The 20,192-nt window shown below is 43.8% G+C and overlaps 1 protein-coding gene and 1 long non-coding RNA gene across 7 annotated transcripts in view; one reads left to right on the forward strand and one right to left on the reverse strand.

The window, feature by feature from the left end:
* LOC110255797 (uncharacterized) overlaps positions 1 to 20,192 on the forward strand; it is a 440,685-nt gene that overhangs the window by 380,361 nt on the left and 40,132 nt on the right. The window lies entirely within an intron of this gene.
* The window catches only part of LNX2 (ligand of numb-protein X 2), a 370,946-nt gene that overhangs the window by 300,888 nt on the left and 49,866 nt on the right, over positions 1 to 20,192 (reverse strand). The window lies entirely within an intron of this gene.

Below are 20,192 nucleotides of genomic sequence, written 5' to 3' on the forward strand. Positions count from 1 at the left end.
TAGATTCCAGATATGAGTGATACCATATGGCATTTGTCTTTCTCTTTCTGACTTACTTCACTTAGTAAGAGAGTCTCTAGTTCCCTCCATGTTGCTGCAAATGGCATTATTATTATTTTTTTAATGGACGGGTACTAGCTGGAATCTATCTATTCATTCATTCATTCATTCATTCATTATTTTGCTTTTTAGGGCCACACCCACGTCACATAGGAGGTCCCAGGCTAGGGGTCGAATCAGAACTACAGCTGCCGGCCTTCACCACAACCACAGCAAGACCTGATACGAACCACGTCTGTGACCTACACCACAGCTCACGGCAATAACGGATCCCCAACCCACTGAGTGAGGCCAGGGATTTAACCCATACATGTCAACTTGGAAAAATCTGGCAGCTTTACAATATTGAGTCTCCTCATCCAGAAATTTCATTCAAATCTTCTTTTGAGTTCTTTGACATCCAAGAGTTTGTGTCTTTTTTTTTCGTTTGGGTCTTGCATATTTCTCGTAAAATTTATCCCTAGATTTTTTCGTAATCATGTATCAGATCATTTTTTCTATTACAGAGAAATGGAAAAACAACATTAATTTATTGCTGATAATGAGATTTGGGGCCTAATTTTCTTTTCCTGTATTTTCAAATTGTCTCTTTAGGGTAAAGCCCCCCCAAATGGGATTACTTAGTATAAGACTATGCATGCTTTGAAGGGCCAAGCTCCTTTAAAATTTTCATAACATCCATGAGGATGCAGGTTCGATCCCTGGCCTCTCTTGGTGGGTTAAGGATCAGGCGTTGCCATGAGCTGTGGTGTAGATGGCAGACACAGCTCAGATCCTGCATTGCTGTGACTGTGGTGTAGGCTGGCAGCTGCAGCTCCAATTGGACCCCTAGCCTGGAAACCTCCATATGCCATGGGTGTAGCCCTAAAAAGACAAAAAACTAATTTTCGTAACACAAATATTTAAGACTACCTGTTTCATATCACCCTGAACTATTATTCAGTGTTATTTTTGTAAATTAATAATTCATTTTAAGGGAAGCAGTATATTCTGACTTTTAATTCACTACTTATGAAGGTGACTATTTTCACGTAAGTTTGGCTCTTTTTCAGTCATCTGCATAGAAGACGACGTCATGGATGCGGATGATATTTGCGGAACTAAAATGTCACTGGCGGAAACAAAAACAGCTCGTGTAGTTTGGTGATGAACTCAATAGAGGCACGTCTGGTTACAGAAATAACCAGGGGCGCCACTGGCACTCTGTGGGCGGGTCCCAGGATACTTTGTGTCACAATTCATGGGACACGCTTGCATAATAACGAATGGCATACTGAACATTGTTGCAAGTCAAAAACTTATTTATAATTTTCTGTGTTTTGAACCTAATTCTGTTTTTCACCCACCCGGTTTTACATCATGTTAGGTATAGAAACTTCTAGGCATACAACTCCACCGTAAATCGAGATAACACTGGCTCTTGATTTGTTTGGATATCAACAAGAGTCGTTCAAGCTTGAAAATTATGTCACGGATAGCAACAAATTTATGTTATTGGCACATCATTCTCAATCTGTTTTTGGAGCTGTCCCTTTTACAATGAGTCCGAAAATAGTGCGAGAATCTGTCTAAATTATTGAATCTTCTAGTGTAGTTATGCCCAAATATTTACATATAAAGACATATCAGTTTATAACAAATTATTTACTATTTATTTATCCTATGTACCAAACCTAGGGATGGATATATATATGTCCATATATATGTATATATATATACAACACACATACATTTTTTTTTTTTGGTCTTTTAGGGCCACACCCACAGCATATGGAAGTTCCCAGGCAAGGGGCTGAATCGGAGCTGTAGCTGCTGGGGTACACCACAGCCAGCAACCCCAGATCCTCAACCGACTGAGGGAGGCCAGGGATCGAACTCGCATCCTCACGGATACTAGTCGTGTTTGTTACCACTGCATACAGCAGTATATTTTAATGTCAATGTAAGTTGTATTTCCTATAAATTTAATTTCAAGATACAAAGGGGGGCATTGCAAAACATTAGCACAAAAACTGTACCTTGACATAGTAAAATATTAACACCTCAAATCAAACTTATATCAGGAAATCAAAACTGATCAGTAACAGGAAATAATTTAATTCACACAATGGATCTAAAGAGAAAAATCATGATTATCTTGACAAATGCTGAAAGCCTTTGAAAAAACTTAAACATTTCGGAGCAAACAGAAATGGGTTAATCCCTAGAAGTTCTGAAGAAAATAGAAATGGATTAATGCTTCCTTAATATGCTACAGTAACCGTGTCCTTTTATCTTCTGTATTTTGATGCTCTGACATCTGAGCTGCTGACATCTTGGATGCTGATCCTGGAGGGCCCACCTCTTCCAGGGTTATCTCATCCCCAGACACGACAAACAACTCAGCTGTGACAGCACCTCCTTCACTGGCCTCTCACAGTCCAGGCCACCATGGAGCTGCTCTAATCACCCCAGAGCCAGTTAAGAGACAACCGGGAGCATCCCCGAGGCCCTAGATCTGCTGGAATTATTCAAACTAGCCACCCTGGGTCTGCTTTCTTTGCCTCCCCCCTTGCTTCCCATGGAAGCCACAATAAAGGCCTTGGACCATATTTTCCTCTCACTTCCTCTGCCTCCTGACTCACCCTGGTGCTTCCCCATGTGGCCCTCCCTCATTTTGGCTGTCCCCATGGCATGCAGAAGTTCCCAGGCCAGTGAATTGAACCCGTGCCACAGCAGCAACCCAAGCCACAGCACTGATGCCAAATCCTTAACCCACTGAACCACCACCTAGCTTCTATTTATTTATTTGTTTGTTTACTTTTTTGTCTTTTGTCCTTTTCAGGGCCGTACCCACGGCATATGGAAGTTCCCAGGCTAGGGGTCTAATCAGAGCTATAGCCACCAGCCTACGCCAGAGCCATAGAAATGCCAGATCCAAGCCGAGTCTGTGACCCACACCACAGCTCATGGCAACGCCAGATCCTTAACCCACTGAGCGAGGCCAGGGATCGAACTGGCAACCTTATGGTTCCTAGTCGGATTTGTTTCCACTGTGCCGGGACATGAACTCCCCCTAGCTTCTTTTTAAATGGGGAAATAAAAAAGCTATTCTCATTAAAGTCAGGCAAGGTGTTCACTAACTCCTCAACTATTTAACACTGTTCTGGAGGTACCAGCCAATACAATTTGATTCAAGAAAACAACAAAGGGAAAATAGAATTGAAAATAAAACTGTTTCTGTTTCCAGAATGGCGTATCTGGAAAACACCAGAAAATTAAAGACAAAGCAATTCAAACAATAAAAGACTTCCATAAGATAGCAGGATATAAAACTAACATGCAAAAATCAGTAGCACTGACTTCAAGGTTCTGATCTGGCATGAAAAGACTTGGAACCCATCACTCCCAACCTCACAAGGAAAAAAAACAAAAAGCTGAACAAACCATTTCTCAGATCCATTGAAGATCTATAAGTTCACAAGGCAACTGATACCTTGAAAACTGGAGAGACAGGCAGACACAGAAAATCACTGCTCACGGGCATCTAGCAGGCATCTAGCAGGAACTCCTGAAGGTCAATGACTAATTTCTAGAGGCTGAGCATGGACTAGTCTGAGAGATAAAACTCCTGAAAACCAAGATTGAGGGGAACCCTACACTTTCCTGAGTTTTACCTCCAGGAGTCCCACCAGGTCCTCAGGAGAGAAGAGGAAAGTAGCCACTCTGATAGCTTACCTTTTTTTTTTTTTTCTTTTTTGGCCAGACCTGTGGTACATGCAGGTTCCTGGGTCAGGGAGATGGAATCCGAGCCAGAGCTGCAACCTATGCCACAGCTGCAGCAATGCTGGATGCTCAACCCACTGGGCTGGGGATCCAACTGGCCACAGAGCCAGGCAGGATCATTAACCCACTGCCCCACAGTAGGAACTCCCCACTCTGAAATAAGCTCACAGCACTCTGTTTTCCTGAACAATGGCCTGCCCTCAAGAGAAAATATTGTACCAGAGCCTAAGAGTCCTGCGGAAAGGGAAACAGCCAAATCCAGCCCACTCTAGTTCTCCTCACCCAACAGGGATGGGAAGGGGTGACTTGTGAATGTCACAACCCAGGGCTCTTAAAAGACTTAGAGACTTAATCATATTCTCTAGAAGATAATGTTTCCCCTCCTCCCGCACCTCACCTCCACACCAATAAAGCTCAAAGAGTTGCAGGAGTTCCCTAGTGGCCTAGTGGTTAAAGGACCTGGCATTGTCACTGCTGTAGCATGGGTTCGTTCCCTGACCTAGGAACTTCTGCATGCAGAGGGCATAGCCAAAAAACAAAACACACACACACACACAAAGAGCTGCATACTTCAGACTCTAATTAAGAATTAGTCTCTACACGTGCACCCGCATGTTCATTGCAGCACTATTCACAATAGCCAAGACATGGAAACAACCCAAATGTCCATCAACAGAGGATTGGATTCGGAAGATGTGGTATATATACACAATGGAATACTACTCAGCCATAAAAAAGAATGACATAATGCCATTTGCAGCAACATGGATGGAACCAGAGACTCATCCTGAGTGAAATGAGCCAGAAAGACAAAGACAAATACCATATGATATCACTTATAACTGGAATCTAATATCCAGCACAAATGAACATCTCCTCAGAAAAGAAAATCATGGACTTGGAGAAGAGACTTGTGGCTGCCTGATGGGAGGGGGAGGGAGTGGGAGGGATCGGGAGCTTGGGCTTATCAGACACAACCTAGAATAGTTTTACAAGGAGATCCTGCTGAATAGCAATGAGAACTATGTCTAGATACTCATGTTGCACAGAACAAAGGGTGGGGGAAAAATGTAATTGTAAACTATACATGTAAGGATAACCTGACCCCCTTGCTGTACAGTGGGAAAAAAAAAAAAAAAAAAAAAAGAATTAGTCTCTAGGGAAATCTAAAGACAACCAGAGAGACAAAAACAAGGATATCAGAAGAAATTTTAGCCTTGGAAAACACAGCTACCACAAAGAGTACACAGCCTAAATAACTCCCAGCCAGATTAACACGAATCCTCACTCTATTTACCTGTTTTTTCTACCCAGCATATCATGTCTGGCTTTCAACAAAAAACTACAAGGCACGGAGTTCCATTGTGGTTAACGAATCTGACTAGGAACCATGAGGTTGCGGGTTCAAGCCCTGACCTTACTCAGTGGGTTAAGGATCCGGCATTGCCATGAGCTGTGGTGGAGGTCGCAGACGCAGCTCGGATCCTGTGTTGCTGTGGCTCTGGCATAGACTGGCGGCTACAGCTCTGAATAGACCCCTTGCCTGGGAACCTCCATATGCCGTGGGAGTGGCCCTAGAAAAAGCAAAAAGACAAAAAAAAAAAAAAAAAAAACATTACAAGGCATGCTAAAAGGCAAAAAATACAGTCTGAAAAGATGACAAGAGCAGCAGAACCGGATTTAAATACAGTGGAGATCTTTGGAATTATCAGACCAGGAATTCAAAATAACTACGAATAATAGGGCAAGAGCTCTAATGGGAAAAAGCAGGCAATATGCAGGAACAGATGGGTAATGTAAGCAGAGAGACAGAAACTCATTGAAAGAATGGAAACGCCAGAGGAATGCCCGCGGGGCTCAGTGAGTTAAGGATCTGGTATTGTCACTGCTGGGGCTCGGGTTGATGCTGTGGTGTGAGACGGATCCCAGGCCTGGGAACTTCAGCACGACACAGGCACGGCCAGAAAGGAAATGCTGGAAATCAAATACACCATAACATAATGAAGGAGGCTTGAGAGCGCGTGTTGGCAGCCTGGACATGGCCAAGGTAAGAATGAGTGAGCCTGCAGATGGATGCAGGAGTGAGGAAGGTCTCTGTGGACCTCTACGGAGGGACTTCCAGGAAATACGATAAAGTAGAAAAAAAAAGAGAACACCGCACAGTATCTTTCATGTAAGAAAGAAGGGACGATTAGGAGACACATATAGATCTGCTCATTACAAAAAGAAACACGGAACCAGAAAACAAGGAAGATGGTTACAAAGGGTCAGGAGAGAATGGAGGGAGGGGGAGAGAGGACAATCCCGTGAATATCTTTTTTTTTATAGCTTTGCCTTTTGAGAGCTATTAACTGATGTTAATATTAACCGGTGTTAATATTTTACATAATCCAAAATAAAAGGAAATCAGTAACAATGTATTATGCTTCAAAAGTAAAACTGAATCCACATAAAGACCTCTTTTCAGGGAAATAAAAAGCCAACACGGAAAGCAGGCAAACAAACAAAACCTAACTCTATGTTAAACAGATGCCCTAACAACACTCACTGGGGGGATGGGGGGCGGGGGGCAGGGATGGGTGCGGGGGAGAAGTAACCCAGGCGACCTAGGAACACGGTGGGTGACGACCTGCCCTCCACTTGTGACAGAGTGAGGGTCGGGGCTTGGGGAGGAAAATCGCCAATTGCGAACAAATCCAGAACCCTCTCCAACAGGCACATCCTCGGAAGTAGCTGTCCGGGCAAAGCTGTTGTGAAACTATTTTAGGCGTATCACAGGATGACGTCATATTGTACAGAACAGGATTAAGCAAGTGAGTCGCAGTCAAAGGGCTGATGTTGCTGGAATCCAGTGCTCACCGTGGAAGGAGCTCATACAGTATGGCACGTGGGGGGCTCAGAAGGAACTCTGTGGGGGTTGGAGATATTGGTACACACTCATTTTTTTTAAATAGACCGATTAAGACACAGGTGCGCATGTGTCTGGACATGTGTGGGCATGTGTATGTATGTGTTTGCCTATGTGTGAATACGCGTTTCCATCGCCCAGGATTGTCTGCTAAAAGGGCTGAGAAGCAGGAAAAAGCACCCGGCACCCCAGGCCTGGTGTCTAAGGCCACCACCCACCCCAGGGAAAGGAACGAGAGCGCCTGGGGAAGTGGCTGATTCTAGGGCTGGACAGACTATATATACGATGAGCCTGCAATGTCATGGAATGCCAGACAGTAAGGAAATCCTTTGTAAAAGGCAATGGAGGCATGTCATGAAAATCAGGCTGAAGGGGCTCCTACTGGCCCATCCGACACAATTATTTGAGCACCCACATAATTAGTAGAGAAATGAATTATAAATCCATCATTCAAAAATACGGATTCCTGAGTTTATAACAATGATAAATAGATAAATACAGGGGAAAAAAGGAAAGGCTCTCGATGACAGCAGAGTGATGGGGCCAACTGGTATGTGTGGAGGGAGCTCCAGAGGTGGAAAACTGGAGCTCTCATCATGGCTCAGTGGTAACAAACCCGACGAGGAACCATGAGGTTGCAAGTTCGATCCCTGGCCTTGCTCAGTGGGTTAAGGATCCAGCACTGCCGTGAGCTGTGGTGCAGGTCACCGACACGGCTCGGATCCTGCTTTGCTGTGGCTCTGGCATAGGCCAGCGGCTAAAGCTGAGATCAGACCCCTAGCCTGGGAACCTTCATATACCACAGGTGCGGCCCTAAAAAGACTGAAAAAAGGGGGGAAAAAAAAAGAGTTGGAAAACTGTCATGCTTCAATCACCAGGGTAGAGACCGAATCATTCAAGAATCAGTGAGAGTTCCCATGGTGGCACAGTGGGGTCGGTGGTGTCTGCAGCCCCAGGATGCAGGTTCCATCCCAGGCCTGACACGGTGGGTTAAGGGAATCCTGCAATTGCCAAAGCTGAAGCTCGGTTGCAACTGCAGCCCGGATCTGATCCCTGGCCCAGGAAGTCCCTATGCAGCGAAGAGGCAAAAAAAAAAAAAAAAAAAAAAAAAAAAAAAAAAAAAAATTGGTGGATGAATAGACAAACGCAGTGCATACATACAATGGAAACTTCCTCAGCTTTAAAAAGGAAGCAGAGGAGTTCCCATTATGGTGCAGCAGAAACAAATCCGACTAGGAACCATGAGGTCGTGGGTTCGATCGCTGGCCTTGCTCAGTGGGTGAAGGATCCGGCATTGCAGTTAACTGTGGCGTAGTTCAAAGACACAGCTCGGATCTGGCATGGTTGTGGCTGTGGTGGAGGCCAGCAGCTGCAGCTCTGATTTGATCCCTAGACTGGGAACCTGCATATGCCACGGGTGCAGCCCTTAAAAAAAAAAAGGATAGGAGTTCCCGTCGTGGCGCAGTGGTTAACGAATCCGACTAGGAACCATGAGGTTGCGGGTTCGGTCCCTGCCCTTGCTCAGTGGGTTAATGATCCGGCGTTGCCGTGAGCTGTGGTGTAGGTTGTAGACGCGGCTCGGATCCCGCGTTGCTGTGGCTCTGGCGTAGGCCGGTGGCTACAGCTCCGATTCAACCCCTAGCCTGGGAACCTCCATATGCCGCGGGAGCGGCCCAAGAAATAGCAACAACAACAACAAAAAGACAAAAAGACAAAAAAAAAAAAAAGGATAAGATACAAAATTTATGCTGTATATGTAATATACATAGGATTTTCTTTTGCATTTTTAGGCAGTTCCCAGGGTTTGATCCCCAGCCCAGCACAGTGGGTTAAAGGATCTGGCAGTGCTGCAGCTGCAGTATACAGGTCACAGCTGCATCTCAGATTCAATCCCTGGCCCCAGAACTTCCATATGCTATGGGTGCAACCATAAAAAAACAGAACAAGACAAAAATACACACTGAAGTAGTTATGAGTAATGGGCCATGACAGATGTAACTGACCTGCAAATGACAATCGTCCTGCAAAAATTGTGTCTGCGTGTGTGCGCGTCCTTTGCTCCTGGCACATAATAGGAGGTCAATAAATGTTTGCTGCACGAAGGAAGAAACTACTTAAATAACTGTTTATCTTAGTCAGCTTGGGCTACTGTGACAAATGCCACAGCCTAGGAGACTTACACCAAAGACATGGATTTCCCACACTTTTGGGGGCTGGGAGGTCACAGATCAAGGAGCCAGGAGACACGGCTCTGGGTGACAGCCGTCCTCCTGCCTCGAGATGGCCGGCTCCTTGCTGTGTCCTTCGCAGCAGAGAGAGTGCTGTCTCTTCCTCCTCTCACCCGGTTCCAACGAGGGGGCCCCACCCTCATGACCTCATCTAAACCCCTCATCTCCCCTGCAGCCTGGACACGATTCCGAGAGCCTGGATGGTCTCCCCCAGTTCTGCTCAGCCCCTCGGGCTTTTCTTTTGGGGTTTTTTGGTGGGGAGGGGTGGGGGTGCCCATGGCATGCAGAAACTCCCAGACCGGGGAACCAAACCATGTCCTAACAGTGACCTGAGCCACAACAGTGACAATGCCGGATCCTTAAATCACTGGGCTGCCAGGAAACTAACTTTCTCCCTCATGCTATCTTTCCTTTTTTTTTTTTTTTTTTTTCTTTTTACGGCCACACCCGCGGCTTATGGAGGTTCCCAGGCTAGGGGTCGAACCAGAGCTACAGCTGCTGGCCTAACCACAGCAACACGGGATCCCAGCCACATCTGCAACCTACACCACAGCTCACGGCAACGCTGGATCTTTAACCCACTGAGCAGGGCCAGGGATCGAACCCGCATCCTTATAGATAGTAGTCAGGTTCTTAACCTGCTGAGCCACAATGGGAACTCCCCTCACGCTTTCTCATTCCACACTTGTCAGGCTAGTTTTCTACTTTTTAATCATTAATCCTCTCCCTCAAAGAGCCAGCTCCAAGAAAACCAGGCAAACCCCCCTTTTTGTCTTTCCACACCCTCTTCTCCAGGGGGATGTGTTTACCCTGTTGGGGTGGAAGCACTGGCATGAACACAGCCATAACTACAATGCCTTTTTTACATTTTTATTACCCAAGTTACCCTCAGCGTTCAGAATTTTTTTTCTGTCTTTTTGCCTTTTTCTAGGGCCGCACCAGCGGCATATAGAGGTTCCCAGGCTAGGGGTTGAATCAGAGCTGTAGCTGCCAAGTCTACACCACAGCCACAGCAAGGCAGGATCCAAGCCGCGTCTTCGACCTACACCACAGCTCACGGCAACGCCGGATCCTTAACCCACTGAGCAAGGCCAGGGATCGAACCTGCAACCTCATGGTTCTTAGGCGGACTAATTAACCACTGCGCCACAATGGGAACTCCCAGATTTTTTTTAAAGAAAAGGAAATATTACCTCAAAGCAAAAACAAGTCAGTTTTTCTATTTACAAGTATGGAAGTGAGAAAGAGTTCTGGGGGCTTCTACTATCCTTGGGGTTTTTTTGCATATATTCTATCAGTAAATAACACATCTGTCTGAGAATTTTTCATTCTTCTCCAAAGCCAAACTACTCTGTTCAAAAAAAAAAAAAAAATAGCCTCCTGGGGAGTTCCCACAGTAGCTCAGTGGTAATGCAGCCCACTAGTATCCATGAGGACGCAGGTTCGATCCCTGGCCAGCTCAGTGGGTCAAAGATCCGGCATTGCTGTGAACTGTGGTGTAGGCTGAAGATGCGGCTTGGATCCTGCCTTGCTGTGGCTGTGGTGTAGGTTGAAGATGCGGCTTGGATCCTGCCTTGCTGTGGCTGTGGTGTAGGCTTGGCAGCTACAGCTCTGATTCAATCCCTAGCCTAGGAACTTCCATATGCCAGAGGTGTGGCCCTAAAAAAAAAAAATTCTTTTTTGAGAAATTCCCTGTGGCACAGTGGATTAAGGATCCGGTGTTGCCACTGTAGTGGCTCAGGTCACTGCTGTGGCGCAGGCTGAATCCCTGGCCTGGGAATTGCGCATACCTTGGACACAGCCCAGAAAAAAAAAAAATATATATAGCCCTATTGAACCTCCTGATTGGTTCTAGGACAATCTGTTCATCTACTTATCCAGTGTAAATTTACTACGCATTTATCCTAAGCGAGGCATGATTCATTTTTCAAGGGGCTATGTGATAAAGCATGGCTTCTATCTTCCAGGAGTTACGACACAGCTCAGGAGAAGAGCAAACGGGGACTGCTGACCCTCGGCCTTTCCGGCAAGCCTTCCCTCCCCCTCCCTCTGGACTCAGAACAGGATCATCAGAGCCTTCCATCCCACCGGCCCCTAAATGGTGCAGGAATGGTCAGGCCACGGAAGCCAGGGGCTCCTCCGATGGAGACAGGTGGACGTTTCTCCTGCACTTGGATCCCAGGCTGCAGAGATGGCGCTGGGCTGCCTGAAAACCATGTCCCTTCACAGAGGACACCAGTTACTGGTAGGTGAGGATGAAGCCAATTCACAAAAGAAGTGACAGCAGATATAGAAACTGAGAGCCCTGATAAGAGCCTGAGGCTGTGGAGCCAGCTGTGCCTGAGGTTCCCTCCCCATTGAACCTACAAACTCCCTCTTGGCTAATGTGCACGGTGATCCTGTCACTTGCAGCTGAGAGGCTCCTGACTCACACAGAGAGATTCCTCTTGGCACCACAATGACAAGAAAAATCCAACTGCTACAAAAATTCAGTTCCAGGAGAGCGCCTTCTGTTGGGAAGATCAGGAATACTTGCACGTATTCCTAATGGATGCGTTAAATCTTAGTAAGTAGAAAGAGCCAAGAGAACATTCCAGGTGGAAGGAACGAAGCGGAAGTCCATTTTTTAAAATGTGTCCAAGCTGGCAGGAGTGTCTTCCGAGCAGAGCAATGTGGAGCCAAGACTCAAAAGGTGGGTTTGGGCTGCTCGGTGGGGAACCTCCCTTCAGACAGAATACCCAAGTCCTTCTGTCCCCTGGACAAGGAAAACGTTGCACTGTCGCTCAGGAGGGCAGTGAGGGCCGGGGACACAGGTGGAGGGCATCTTTAGCAAATCCACAGTTCAAACCTTCACGTGGCTAAAGCACTCATAGCAACAGTAGCTCCTGTATCTGGAGCGTTTTTTTGCCATTTAGGCATGAGGCTCAAGCAAGGTAACAGCTCAGTTTCATTTGATCCTTAGAGAAACCCTGGAAGGTAGGCACTTGGTTTTTATCCCATTTTGGAGCTGAAGTTTGAAATAAGCCTTGCAGGGATGGCCCATTCAACAGGACTAGTCCAAAGAGCCCAACCAGCCAGTTTGCAAGAATAAGCAAATAAATTTTAAAAAATAAGCAAATAAAATAATAATAAGTAAATACAAAAATTAATAAATAAGCTCCCCCCCCAAAAAAAAAACCCAGCCAGTGCAAGAATAAGCACTTCAACTCTGACCTTGCTCCCGGGCACAAGCCCTTCACCACCCTGCTGCCCGGTGCTCCCTGGCAGGAGAAGGCATGAAAAGAGCCGATGAAGAATCCTGTTGAGTATCTAGCAGAAGCCAGATTTCGTCCATCTCTGTCCATCTAGGTCCAGTGGGACCTGGATCCATAGATGCTATTTGAAGATGGAAGAGCCAGGCGAGGGTTTCTTGGCTTTATGGTCTCTGCTCCTCGTGGTACACAGCTGTCGCTTCCGCTCCTCTTCCAGTAATGCCTGTGCTGAAACTCTTGCTCGGCAGATGCCTTTTTCGGGATGTCTAGGTCTATCTTTTTGAACCGAATATTGAAATGGTCAGGATTGCGGTCAGCGTGGGTCCCTGAATGACTGCGTGAAACAGACCCTCCTCTCCACCATTAGGCAGAAGATATGGGAGGTGATCTGTTACCGTAATTACCGTTACCGTAGCTAACACTTCAGGAAAACCAAGGAAAGCATTAAATCAACAAACTCAGGATATATAAAGAAAAAAATAATCTTCCCAAACTGAAAAATTCAATAGGCTAACCAAAGGACAGAATTGCTTTTTTGTTTTTTGTTTTTGTTTTGTTTTGTTTTGCCAGACCTGCGCCATGTGGAAGTTCCTGGGCCAGGGATCAAACCTGTGCCACAGCAGTGACCTGGACCGCTGCAGTGACAGTGACAGATCCTTAACCCACCGCGCCCCAAGGGAATTCCAGAATTGAAATTCCATTGGTTTTAAAGACCGCGTGGAAGAAATAATCTCAAACACCAGGACGAAGATGCTAAGAGAATGAATATATACAAGAAAACAAAAGTTACTTAGAAGATGGATCATAAAGATGCAGCATGCAAGTAACATGAAGACCAGCAGGACAAAACGTGGTGTTCCCGTCGTGGCGCAGCAGAAACGAATCCGATTAGGAACCATGAGGTTTCCGGTTCGATCCCTGGCCTCGCTCGGTGGGTTAAGGATCCGGCGTTGCCCGTGAGCTATGGTGTAGGTCGCAGACACAGCTCAGATCCTGCGCTGCTGTGGCTGCAGTGTAGGCCGGCAGCTGTAGCTCCTATTAGACCCTTAACCTAGGAACCCCCATATGCCGCAGATGCGGCCCTACAAAGCAAAAAACAAACAAATAAATAAAAAGCTGAGGAAAAGGTTCCAGAGGAGGACTCTGTCAAGAAGAGGGAGAAGGAGGAATGCGGATGAGAAGCAGATGGAAAAAAAATTGATAAAGAAGGAAAGAGCAAAGGAGTGGACGGAGGCAAAGAACTTTGCAATTTATGTGGTTAATCTGACTGGATAATGATTGACTGGGAATGTGTACTATGAACACTAAGGAGCCCTGAAATCCGAGACACACGGCAAAGAGAGCCTAAGAATAGTCTGGGGCTGAAAGTACTCTCATCTCAGTGACGTCCAGGAATGGCGAGTTGCGGGGGGGTGGGGAATAAAAATTTTATTTTCTTCTTGCAGCAGCTCAGAGGAACCTGGGGCGGGGAAGGGCCCTTGGTGGACGGTGGCTGGCATGTCAGCTTGGGCAAGACTTTTGCAGTATGTATCCAAGGACGATAATTAGGAAAGGGAATACTGAATGGAAAAATGCAGTAAGATTTCCAGATTAAAGTGAGGGAGGGAAGAGAAGAGAGACTAATCGGATCGATCGGCAAAAATGCAAAGTACACAAAATAAGGACGTGAAAAAATAAAGACAGTAAGGGGAAAGATGGGGCTGGTTGGCTGAGGAAAGAAAGAAAAACTCAGAAGACAGAACACGATGGAGTATGAGAAAAAGAATGTGTGTGTATATGTATGTATACACACACACACATATGTATGGGTTACGATGCTGTACAGCAGAAGTTAACACGACACTGTAAATCAACATACTCTGATTAAAAAAGAGAGAGAGACCCCAGAGAGTTCCCTGGTAGCTCAGCAGGTTAAGGCCCTGGCATTGACACTGCTGTGGCTCTGGTGGATTTGATCCCTGGCCTGGGAAACTTCCACATGCCGTGGGTATGGCCAAAAAAAAAAAAAATGTATACTTTATAAAAAGTTGGAGGGAAGGTTGAAAATCAAAGGATGGGCAAAACTATTAACAAATATAAACCTTTTTTTTTCTTTTTGTCTTTTTAGGGCCACACCCACGGCATATGGAGGTTCCCAGGCTAGGGGTTGACTCAGAGCTCTAGCTGTTGGCCTACACCACAGCCACAGCAAGAGCAGATTGGAGCCCTGTCTGCGACCTACCCCACAGCTCACGGGGTGATCTGTGGGCCGGATCCTTAACCCACAGAATGAGGCCAGGAATCGAACCTGTGTCCTCATGGATGCTAGTCAGATTCATTTCCGCTGTGCCATAACAGGAACCCTGACAAATGTAAACCTTTTAAAAGGCAAGAGTGTGCAAAATGCTGATGAAAGAAATTAAAGACCGAAGTACATAGAGACAAACTGTATTTGTGGACTGGAAAACTCAACATAATAAAGAGGTCAACTCTCCCCAAACTGATCTGTAGATTTAACACAATTCTCATCAAAATGTCAGCAAGCTCATTCTAAAATGTACATGGAAAGGAAAAGGAACTAAAATAGGTAAATGATTTGGAAAATGAATAATTAAGTGTGAGGAATCACTCTAAGATTTTTAGGACTTAATCTACAGCTACACTAACCAAGAGAATGTGCTACTAGGAGGAAAACAAAAAACAAAAAACAAAAGAGAGAACTCAGAAAAGACAGACACAAAGATGCCACATTGGTTTTGACAAGGTGCAAAAGCCATTCAGTGGAGAAAGAATATTCTTTCGCCACATGGTACCAAAGCAATTAGATGTCCATAAGCAAAAACCAAAATGACAAAATCACAGACACACACACACCTTACACAAAATTAGTTCTAGAACAGATCACGGATCTAAATGCACCACTGAGCGAGGCCGGGGATCAAACCCCCATCCTCATGGATACTAGCCCGGGTTCATAACCTGCTGAGCCACAACAGGAACCCCCAAACTATAAACTTTTAGAACAAAATGTAGGAGAAGATTATTAGGACCGAAGGCCAGGCAAAGAGTTCTCAGACTTGACACCAAAAACATGATCCTCGACAGGAAAAAATGATCAGTTCCACCTCATCGGTGTTTAAAACATCTGCAAAAAGATTCTATCAAGAGGATGAAAAGCAGATAACTTCTGGGTATTGGCTTTGTTCACTCAGTAAACTGCGGTTAGCAAGCTGGAGACCCAGGAGAGCTGATGGTGTCGTTCCAGTTTGACTCCAAAGGCCTCAGAACCAGGAGAACCAATGGTATAAATTCTAGTCTGAGTTCAAGTCCAAAGGCAGAAAATCAATACCCTAGCCATTCTGTTACATTGATCTAGGTGTCTATTCCTCCACAAATGCCATACACTCCTGATTACTATATATAGTAAGTATTCAAAATGAGTAGACTGATTCTTAACGCTTCATTCTTTTTTCACACACCCACCACAGGTGGAAGTTCCAAGACCAGGGACTGAACCTACAGCAGCAACTCGAGCCATAGCAGTGACAGTGCCAGATCTTTAACCCACCAAGCTACCAAGTAACCTTTGTTTAGTTATTATAGTTATTTGTGTCTTTCCATATGAATTTTAGAATGGGCTTGTCTATGCCTACCAAAAATTCTTGCTGGGATTTTGTTAGCAACTACACTAAACCTACAGGTCCGTTTGGGGGAGAACCAACATCTTTGCTATGGTGCATCTTTCAATCCTTGACAACAGTATGTCTCTCCATTTATTTTGATCTTGTTTGATTTCTCTCACATCTCCTGTTCTCAACATTCATTGTTTTCTGCTCTTCATTATTTCCTTCTACTAATTTTGAGTTTATTCTGTTCTTCTTTTTCTAGTTTCCAGGGGTTAAGAACTTAAATTATTGACTTGAGAACTTTCTTTTTTTCTAGTGAAACCATCTAGTGCTATAAATTTCCCTCTTGGTACTGCTTTAGCTGAGTCATACCTACTTTGCTATATCATATTTCCATTTTCATTCAGTCTATGCATTTAAAAAATTTCTTTTGAGATTTCCTCTTTGGCTCATGAATTATTTTGAAGTGTGACATTTGATTTTCTAGTCTTTGATCATCTTCCTGTTGCTTTTCAGTTATTGGTTTCTAGTTTGGTCCCACTGTTGATTTCTAGTTTGATTCCATTATGCCCAAGTGATTTTTGAAAACTACGTATCCATAATTAAAAAAAAACAAATTGACCTAAACTTCATATCTTGTACAAAAATTAACTGAAAATGAAAGATGATCCTAATAAAATAGAAATTTTAGGAGTTTCCCTTGTGGCATAGTGGGTTAAGGGGCCAGCATTGCCACAGCTATGGTGTAGGTCACAGCTGCAGCTCAGTTTCAATCTTAGGCCCAGGAATTTCCATATGCCGAAAGTGTGGCCAAAAAGGGGGGAAAAATATATAAAACTTTCAGAAAACATATCCGGAAACATACATTATATGATTTCAATTCTATTCAATTTGTGGAGACTTGTTTAATGGACCAGGATATGGTCTCTCTTGATAAATGTCCCACAGAACTTGAAAAAAATTTGTATATTCTGCTGTTGTTGGATAGAATGTTTTATAAATGCTGATCAGATCTCATTGGTTGACTGTAATCTTTTATGTTTTGCTGATTTTCCATCTAATAATTCTAATAGCTGCTAAAAGTAGGATGTTGATATCCTCACCTGTAATTTAGGAATTGCCTATTGCTCCCTTCAGTTCTCTTGTTTTTGTATCATGTATTTGAGGCTCTGCTGTTTGCTGAATAGATATGTAGGACTGTTTTGTCTTCCTGGTGGATTGATCCTTTATCCTTATGTTTCATCCTTCTTCAGCTCTAGTAAGTTCGTTTGTGTTGTTTTTGCCATGAAGTCTACTTTATCTGATATTAATAGAGCCACCTTTTAAAAAAATTAATGTGTGCATAGTATAACTTCTTCCGTCTTTTACTTTTGATCTAAGTTGCTGAATTTGAAGTGTCTTGTAAACAATACAGATAGTTCAGTGATTTTCTTTATCCATTCTGCCAATATGTACTTTTTAAAAAATGGGTATTTTATTGAAGTATAATTGATTTGCAATGTTGTGTTAGTTTCTGGTGTACAGCAAGTGATGTATCTTTTTTGTATTCTTTTCCATTATGGTTTATTACAGGATATTGATTATAATTCCTTGTGCTCTATAGTAGGACCTTGCTGTTTATCCATTATGTATACAGTAGTTTGTATCTGCTAACCCCAAAGTTTCAATCCATTCCTCCACAACCCCCTCCCTCTTGGCAACCACAAGTCTGTTCTCTACCTCTATTAATCTGTTTCTGTTGCATAGATAATTTCATTTGAGTAATACTGTAGACTTCACATATAAGTGATGCCACACGGCATTTTTCTTTCTCTTTCTGACTTACTTCACTTAGTATGATAATCTCCAAGTCCATCCATGTTGCTACAAATGGCATTATTTTTTATGGCTGAGTAGTATTCCATTGTATATATCATCTTCATTCATCTGTCAATGGACATTTAGATTGCTTCCATATCTTAGCGCCTATAAAGAGTGCTGCTATTAACTCTGAGGTACATATATCTTTTTGAATAAGAGTTTTGTCTGGATATATATCCAATCTGTACCTTTTATTTGCTGTATGTGGACAGTTTACACTGAAGGTAATTATTAGTATGTCAGCATTTAATCCTGACATTTTATTATTTCCTTTCTCTTTGTTTTCTCTGCTTTTCTTGCCTTCCTGTGGGTTACTTGAACATTGTTTAGGATTCTACTTTGATTTATTTACAATCTTTTAAAATATATCTCCTTGTACAGCTTCCTCAGTGGTTGTTCGCATATTACAATATACATATGTGACCTATCACAGTCTACTGGCACCAATGTTTCACCACTTTGCACAAAGTAAGGAAACCACTCTTCCATTTAAGTCCCTTTACCCGCTTCTATTTATTTATTTATTTACTTATTTGCTTTTTAGGGCTGCACCCTTGGCATATGGAAGTTCCCAGGCTAGGAGTCAAATTGGAGCTGTAGTTGCCAGCCTATACCACAGCCACAGCAATGCCAGAGCCGAGCCGGGCCTGTGACTTACACCACAGCTCAATGCCATGCCCAATCCCTGACCCACTAAGCAAGGCTAGGAATCAAACCCACATACTCATGGATACTAGTCAGATTCGTTTCCATTGCACCACAACGGGAATGCACTTTACACATCCTACACACTTTTAAATATCATTGCCTTGAGTACCAGGTATTGTTATATTTTTGTTTCAGTCATCAAACATGATTTATAAAATGCATAAGAACAGTCTGTCATTCATACAGATGGCTGAGAAACACATGAAAAGATGTTCAACATCACTCATTATTAGAGAGATGCAAATCAAAACCACTCTGAGGTACCACCTTACACCAGCCAGAATGGCCATCATCCAAAAGTCTACAAACAATAAGTGCCGGAGAGGGTGTGGAGAAAAGGGAACCCTATTACGCTGTTGGTGGGAATGTAAATTGGTGCAACCACTGTGAAAAACAGTATGGAGATTCCTCAGAAAACTAAACATAGAACTACCATTTGATCCAGCAATCCCACTCCTGGGCATCTATCCAGAGAAAACCACGACTCGCAAAGACACAGCTACTCCAGTGTTCATCACAACACTCTTTACAATAGCCAAGACATGGAAACAACCTAAATGTCCATGGACAGAGGAGTGAATCAAGAAGATGTGGTACATATACACCATGGAATGCGACTCAGCCATTAAATAGAACGAAATACCAGCATTTTTAGCAACATGGATGGACCTAGAAACTATCGTGCTAAGTGAAGTCAGCCATACAATGAGACACCAACACCAAATCTTTCACTGACATGTGGAATCTGAAAAAAGGACAGACTGGACTTCTTTGCAGAACAGATGCTGACTCACAGACATTGAAAAACTTAAGGTCTCCAGAGGAGACAGTTTGGGGGGTAGGGGGATGTGCTGGGCTGTGGGATGGAAATCCTGTGAAATCAGATTGTTATGATCATTATACAACTACAGATGTGATCAATTCATTTGAGTAATTAAAAAAATAAAAAATTAAAAAAACAACAACAAAAAAAGAACAGTCTGTCATAGGTACCCGTGTTTCTGCTCTTTCTGTTGTTCTTCCTTCCAGCACTCCCAAATGCCTCCTTTTATCATTTTATTTCTGGTTTAATCTGGTTTCCTTTAGCTATTCTTTTAGGGTAGGTCTGCTAGCAACAAGTTCTGTCAGTTTTCCTTCATCTGGAGATGCTTTTTATTTCCTCTTCATTTCTGAAGGCTAGTTTCACCAGATAAAGTATTCACAATTAATGGTCCTTTGCTTTCAGCACTTGAAAAATGTGGTGCTGCTTCTTTCTGGCTTCTGGGGCTTCAGATCAGAGTTCTACCATCACTCAAACTGGTGTTCTCTTAAAGGTGATGTCTTTTCTCTCTGGCCGCTTTCAAGATATTTCTTGTCTTTGGTTTTCAGAAGTTTGACTCTCTGTCTTGGCATGGACTTTTTGTTTTATCTTTTCTAGGGTGGCACCCATGGCATATGGAAGTTCCCAGGCTAGGGGTCTAATGGGAGCTGTAGCTGCCAGCCTATGCAAGAGCCACAGCAACACCAGATTCAAGCCGTGTCTGTGACCTACACCACAGCTCACAGCAACGCCGGATCCTTAACCCACTGAGCGAGGCTATGATCAAACCTGCAATTTCATGGTTCCTAGTCAGATTCATTAACCACTACACCACGATGGGAACTCCGGCATGGACTTCTTTAGGTTTATCCTACGTGGGGTTCACTCACCTTGAATTTGTAGGTTTATGTCTTTTATAAAATTTGTAGCCATTATTTCTTCAAATACTCTTTCAGCCCCTCTTTTATATCTTTCCTTCTAGGATTCTCATGACACAAATGTTGGATC

This window comes from Sus scrofa, chromosome 11 (genome assembly GCF_054392235.1).
Source record: "Sus scrofa isolate SSC_HxYL_T2T_F1_AM1 chromosome 11, Sscrofa_HxYL_maternal_Yorkshire_Landrace_v2.0, whole genome shotgun sequence".
NCBI classification, from domain to species: domain Eukaryota; kingdom Metazoa; phylum Chordata; class Mammalia; order Artiodactyla; family Suidae; genus Sus; species Sus scrofa.